The sequence below is a fragment of the Perna viridis genome, chromosome 6, assembly GCF_037379345.1.
Source record: "Perna viridis isolate PV_CMFRI_1.1 ecotype Kerala chromosome 6, ASM3737934v1, whole genome shotgun sequence".
NCBI classification, from domain to species: domain Eukaryota; kingdom Metazoa; phylum Mollusca; class Bivalvia; order Mytilida; family Mytilidae; genus Perna; species Perna viridis.
This window is the reverse complement of record NC_142450.1, coordinates 28,497,538-28,504,666: the sequence shown is the minus strand read 5'-3', so window position 1 is coordinate 28,504,666 and position 7,129 is coordinate 28,497,538. Positions and strand designations below refer to the sequence as shown.

Genomic DNA, 7,129 nt, shown 5'->3' with positions numbered 1-7,129 from the left:
ACAACAAAGAACATGAAATAACCAAAATAATACTACAAGGCAACATAATCAAATGAGTACCTCGGACTATACTAAAAACTGGGAGCATGGACCAGGTGCACCAGTAGGGTAGGCGTCCTGTGCTTTTCTAGAAACCACTTGCTCGTACAAAGTCAAGCATAGGGTAGGCAAAAGAGAAAAGAAAAACTATGACACTTGGAACAAATCGGTTTTCATGGTGAAGATGGATACACCGTAACAATCAACAAGTTCATGATGACGGCCATAAAATTTCTGTAGTGATGACTTCAATCTTGTAGCAACATAACACTGTTCCAGAAGCCTAATTGTAAGACGCCAACGCGGTTAAAAAATTCTGCATAGTTACAAGAAGCTCTGGCATAACGTATGAGCTGTGATATGAAAACGCAATACGAAGGTGCTGAAGGGATGTTGCCATAGATAAAAGGAAGGTTGACAATACGGAGATCAAAGGATGTGACTGAATGATGGTCCTTCCTTTTGATCGTATCAGCTATAAAGTTAGCCTAATAAGAATGAAGGAATATGTCAACGCGTAGAGGAACACATTTTGTTTCCATTGGAAGGTCGACCGTTTGTTGAAAAAACATGTCCACATCACTGGACACGTATGTTGTCGATAAAAAATCCAACACTTAAATTTTTTTTCCGTGGAATACTTTACTCGGAAGGTGATTTGGAATTGTTTAAAGTATGAAGAATCTTTAACAAGAAGTACATGTCTATATCTAGGTGTACTGTCTTTATTGTAGTAACAACGATATGTATTCTGTTTTTCGGTCTGGATTTAATACAGAGTATGGGGAATAAAAGCATTACAAGTTGAAAAATTATAGGTTTAAATGCTTTTGTATTTAATAATTACTTTGGAACTAATAGTATTCAGAAGATCTTTCAGGATTCACACTGAATTAAGACCACTACGGGAATACCAAGTGTCGGAGTAGACCATTGTTGACAGCTGTGAGAATAAAGTTTAAAGGTTTTGAAAGCGTCTCGTGGTTTTCCATTATCGCTTCTTTGTAGAATGGGGTAACAATATATGTCTAAATAATGCTTTTATTTTTTTTTTACGTCAGCTTCTGATTATAAACATTGGATGTTATGTTTTTTTTTGCTTTGTCTGATGGTACGAATGCATATTTGTCATGTGTAGTAGACAATGTTTTGCTACATCAGGGTTTTTGAAAACTGATGCAGCATTGACACTCATTGACCTACTTAAAACTTTTATACGTTTCACTTGACCGGACTTGACTGTTTGTGAGCAACTCGGTGGGTGTTTCTGGAAAAGCAGAGGACGCTTACCCTACAGGTACACCTGGTCCATGCTCCCAGGTTTTAGTGTCCGAGTCCGAGTTGCTCATTTGATTTGTTACTTTGTATACCCGTGCGGGTGTTAAAAGAATAGGCCTGCAGCAGCGCTAAGCTTGTCGTAAAAGGCGACTAAATAGTGCTCAGAACCTTATAAGTGCCTGGTCTTTATTCGTTGTTTTAATCAATTCAGTCATTTGGTTTTCTTCTTCCGATTGGTACTCGGGTTGATAAAGCTAAAAATAAAAGGCATGTTATAAGTTAAAACTTTGTCGAATTACTTATTTATAAAAAAATAAATAAAATAAATTCATTTTGTATCTTGAGAAACTGTCAGAGAACCAATTAAAAATGTAAAATTATTGATTGTGGGCATTCTTTGACCAATCTACCAAATGCATCATTATTTCGCTATCCTTACTGGCATTGTAAATATGTACCTTTCTTGTTAAAAAATACCAGCACATAACAAATAACAAATTGACGGTTATGATAAGGTTTGGACTGTTCTTCTGTGTGTACATTTTTAGTTTCATTGTTTCATTTTTTTTCTTCGTATGTTATCCTCTTTGTCTTTTCGGTATTGTTGCCAAGGGTTTACCATCGTTTTGTCCAATCGGTATGGCTGCTCCTTCTTTATATGGGTAACAAAATAAAGATCTATCTTTGCAATAGTTTTGCAACAAAACGCTTGCCTTACCGTGTTTTTTTATTATAAAAATGTGTTTGAATGCGTACTGATTTTTCCACGATTGCCGGATTGTGGAGGGGAGAGTTGTGGTCTCGCCGGAGTACTTTATTTAGCCCCGCCGCTTTCTATTTTGCCTACCCTGGTCGGGAATTTCTGACCTCTGTGTATCTTTTACCGTTTTAATCCTTGGTTTATCTTTCATTTTGGTTGGGTGTATGGAGATGTTGTGGGGCCAGCAGCAGCCTGCCCTGTCGTATTGGTTTTCCTCATCATCGGAGATTGCTGGGTTGCCTTTGGCTGACATTTTCATCCCGGTGGGTTTTACCCTACCGGTGAACCTGGTTCAGGTTCCAAGTTTTTAGTGGAGTCCAAGTTGCTCATTTACTGTTGTTACTTTGTGTGTTTTATGTTAGTTGCTTTGTGTTCTTTGTTGTATGTGTCTATTTTCCATGTCTGGTCTTTGTCCCTGGATTGCATTCATTTGATTTCCGTTGGAATCTTGATGGCCTTGGTTACTCTTACGTCCACTTTTACACCATACCTATTCTTGTTATATTAATTATTAAAAGCTACTTCTGACCCAAACATAAACGATTGAGTGCAGCTGATCAATATTATATATATTCCATGCTACATGAATGTCATAAAATAATTTTCCCGTTGTAAAAAGTATGCCGATCTGCATCAACAACGATCATACAAGAATGTATTGAAGGATTTACTCTTTTACAAACTACGATAAGAATGTGTCTGGTTGTGTCATTAGAATGTAAAAGCCTAACTTTAAAACTGTTTTATTTATATCCAAAAGCGTACTTGTATGTATATATATTGTACCTACTTTTGTGTGTTGGGGGTTTGTTGGACATCCCAGATTGCCTAAAGAAGATATAAAGTTTGAAATAAAATATTGAATAATAGCCATGAATACTAGCTACCAACTTAAATAAGGTCTTTTCCCTTACTGCACCTTACTGTAATTCTTATGATTATTATTTTTTTTTCTTCCTTGAATTCTTATAATTGATTTGGTAAGAAAAGTATGCGACACATTTTATTACACCAAAGCCTATAGATCTTATTCACTAGGACTTAGTATTACGAACTGAATTGACATTTGAGTTATCTCCCCTAACACTGATTTGTCGTTCTGATGTCAATAGACAAAATCGTTACAGATAGAGATAATTCGAAAAGTACATAACACTTGTCTGGTACTTTGTCAACAAAATGTCCAAGTCGGTCAATGCAATCAAATTATTCCTTTATGAGTAATCTGACTTTAACCGAAACCAGTTTCAGCCAATTTCGAAAACATTAAGGCGTAGAAACATAAGGCTTCATAATTAATCCTAGGTTGACATTTGGTGTTTTCAAATGTGTTACACTTGATAACCTACGTTGACTTTAACCAGTGACCTTTAACCTGGTAACCGTTACTCACCCAAAAAATATAAATAGAAGCAAACATGAAATGGAAAATACTCGTCTTGTCAACTTCATTTTATTGATCGCAAAACAACTAAGTATAAGTGGGTTATTGCAAATCACTTAACGTTTTGCTTAAAATCTATGAACAGAGCAAAAACATTAAGATAGATTTGTAATGTAAATGACAAGGTTGTGCAGAATAAAGAACTGTTTAAGGTTCCATTCAATATTTTCAACGATGTAGGCGTACTACCCAATACTGTTTTTTTTTGGGGTGTTTTTTTAAATAGCAACGGTATTTTTTTAGAATGAAAAGTACCTACCAACCATATATTGTTTTCTTCAATATATGAATTGGTACTTTCAGATACCAAGGTCAAAAGTCAAGGTCAGTTGACAATTCAACCAAAAATCTTTGTGGAAGCAGATTTTAGAGATTTCCGTAAAAGTGGTTAAAGGAAGACCTTACTCCACCCAATCGATATTTCAGCCTTTCACACAATGTCTGATATGTCATTATGTATACTTATATTTAAAAGTAGTTAATTTAGGAAATTGGTGGAAAAAACCGATTTAAGACTAGTCCCAAAAAATAGAGATAATCTAAAAAGTGCAAAATCTTTGTGTGATACTTCGCCAAAAAAATGTCTTATCGGACAAAGCGGTCAAAATTTTCTTTGTATGAGTTATCTAACTTTAACCGAAATATTTTCATTTTGACAACTATAAGGCATAAAAACATAAGACTTACACCATTCATCGTATGGTTTTCGAAATATGTATTATTCGATGACTTACGGGGACCTTTACCGATGACCTTGGGCTATTGTATCCATAATCCTTGAAAATTGTAAAAGAAGTAAACATGAAATGAACAGAAATACTCGTCTTGTCAAGATCTACAATAATTTTTTATACACAAAACCCTTCGACCAACTATAAGTGAAGAAGGGTTTATAAATCGACTTTGACTATAAATTTCCATGTACAGAACCAAAACCAAAAGAGCTGGATGGGTACTGTAAATGGCAAAGTTGTTTAGGACAATGAACTCTACAAAAAAAAGTTTTATGGTTCCATTCAGTATTTTCCATACTAGGAGTTATCGCCCATAAATCGGTTTTGAAAATAACTTGTGTACAGAACCAAAATCATAAGGGATAGAGGTGTAATGTAAATGACAAAGTTTTTAAAAACAAGAAAATCAACAAAAAAGTACAGGGTTCCACTCAGTATTTTCAACGTTGTATGAGTTATTGGCCAAAACTGCCTTTTCAGTGTTTTTGTCTTAGAAACGGCCAATTCCTTGAAAAAAAAGTACCCTGCAACTACATATGTTCTTGATAAGTATACTAACTGCGTCTTAAAAATAACAAGGTCAGAAGTCAAAGACTTTACTGTAATTCGTTTTTATTATTATCATTAAGGACTTTCCCCACAGTGTACGGACCTACTGTAATTCTTTTTAGCATTATTTCTTTTGTCCGGTAACAATGATTTGGCAAGGAAAGTATGCGCCAATTTGTTCCGACCTTTAAATTATATGTTTAAATCACTAGGACAATCCGTCTCGGACTTGCGGGTTATTGACTAGTTAACGGGCTATGAGTTATCTCCCCTTCCACAAGTTCTGGCCTAATTATCAAAAACCGTTACAGGTAAAGACAATCTGAAAAGTGCATAATGTTTGTATGGTACTTGACCTACAAAAATGTCTAGTGGGTTAAAGTGGTCAAACTATTCTTTGTATGAGTTATCTAACTTTAACTGAAATTAGTTTCAGTTAATGTTTTTATTTTGAAAGTCGTAATGCGTAGAAAAATACAGCTTTCACCATTCATCCTATGTGACGTATGGTGTTTCCAAAATTGTACCATTCGATGACCTATGGTGACTTTTACCGGTGACCTTGAGCCATGTTATCCATACTCCTCGAAAACCGTAATAGACAGAAGCAAACATGAAATGGGAAAAATACCCTTCTTGTCAAGATGTGCAATACTTCTATTGATCACAAAACCCTTGAAGTATTGGAAGTAGTTTGTTACATTTTCAAGTTTATTGCACATCATATGTTATGACGTATGGAAGATATAAGTAGTAGTGTCAGAGCAGAATTATAGATTGGTAGTGATATTGTTTAACTATGCTCTCAGTTTGTTTCTGTTGACCATCGGATATTTTAGTTGCATTACCAGAGGGCAGTTGAATGGAAGGGTCAACTTCCGCAATCATCTTCAAAATCCTCTTGATCTTGAGAATGCATAATAAATATTTCGTACTTTGTTTTTTAATTTGTAGAAAAACGCAGATAATTGAGTACATTAATTGTGTGCAACTCAAATCAGTAGTATTATTTCTTTAATGTGCAATGACCAGCATAGGGATATAGTCACAAGACGTCTTTTACACATATATGACAAACAATTGAATTGGATCTTAATACTTTTTAAAATTTGTTGTTAAACATTTTAAATATTTCATACTACATCAATGCATTTCGCAAGACAGCAAGGTTTATTCGCTATGCGTGAACATATTTAAAGTGCTTAAGCCAATGATAAATGATTTATACATTTCATAAAACGGAATATGTTGTATTGGAAATCCTTCAGTAGGCATCATAAAACTATGTTAAAAATGTGCAACTTAAAGTTACCCACTGAAGATATTAACACTTCCAATGTGGCTACGTTCTACTACAGAAAAGAACGGGAAATGTTTCCGGAAGAATGTTTATATTAACGGGAAATGTTTCCGGAAGAATGTTTCTATTATACATGTAACCAGTCAAAATGTACTTCACGATTTACAGTAGATCCAAGGAAATGAACGTAGAAAGAGTTGTTTTAAGACGGAGAAACAAATGTATTTGAACAGTTTCATTAAACAGTAATCTTAATATATTATTAATTACCCAATTCAAGTATCATACTTACTTTTTATTATTTGTTATTTGCATTCTGAGAGACATGTGCACACTTCTTAACACAATTTTGCAATAAGGAAAGTATTAATGTCATCAACAATAGCGATTATGTTTGTGTAACATGAACATATTTGCAATGAGGAAATTAGTAACGTCATCAACAATATGTGATTATGTTTGTGTAACATAAAAATATTACAATAAGATTATAGCGACTGAACACAATACACTTTTGGTCTGTTTGACATAGTCTTTATCATATCATTCGAAAATTTTGTGTTTTGCATGCAAATAAAATTCGCGTAGTTTGGTACAAGTCCTTGTTAATTTACCCAGGATAGAATAATATATTAAAAGTACATCATGTAGTTCTGTATACTATTGAATAAGGGTGTTTTTAGAAGAAAAAATTTGGCATTAAAAACTTGTTATGTTCTTGCAATGTTGAAACGTGCAAACAAACATTTACCTTGCATCGATTGCCCTTCGCAACTTGAATTTTCCATAATGTAATATACTCTATTAACTTTAATCTATCTGCAATGGTAAAGATACTATAAATAAAAAAGTGCAACCTTAACCTATGTATTTGTAGTATGAACATATGATATAATATACGAAAAAAAAACATGTAAGACAAACTAATCATACTGAGAGTTTCAAGTTAGAAAATCCCAATGCGGAAATGTACTATGTTGTGGTTCGTTAGATATCTCAAGAGTTGGTTGAAAATATTTAGTACC

The 7,129-nt window shown here is 34.0% G+C and overlaps 1 long non-coding RNA gene across 1 annotated transcript; it reads right to left on the bottom strand.

Annotated features, from left to right (window-relative positions):
• Positions 1-1,494: 1,494 nt before the first annotated feature.
• LOC148614371 (uncharacterized) lies at positions 1,495-6,928 on the bottom strand. The gene is made up of 4 exons (XR_015923192.1): positions 6,856-6,928; positions 4,209-4,297; positions 2,868-2,905; positions 1,495-1,571 (listed from the first exon to the last, which is right to left on the bottom strand). It is a non-coding gene; the product is annotated as an uncharacterized LOC148614371 (long non-coding RNA).
• Positions 6,929-7,129: the final 201 nt, after the last annotated feature.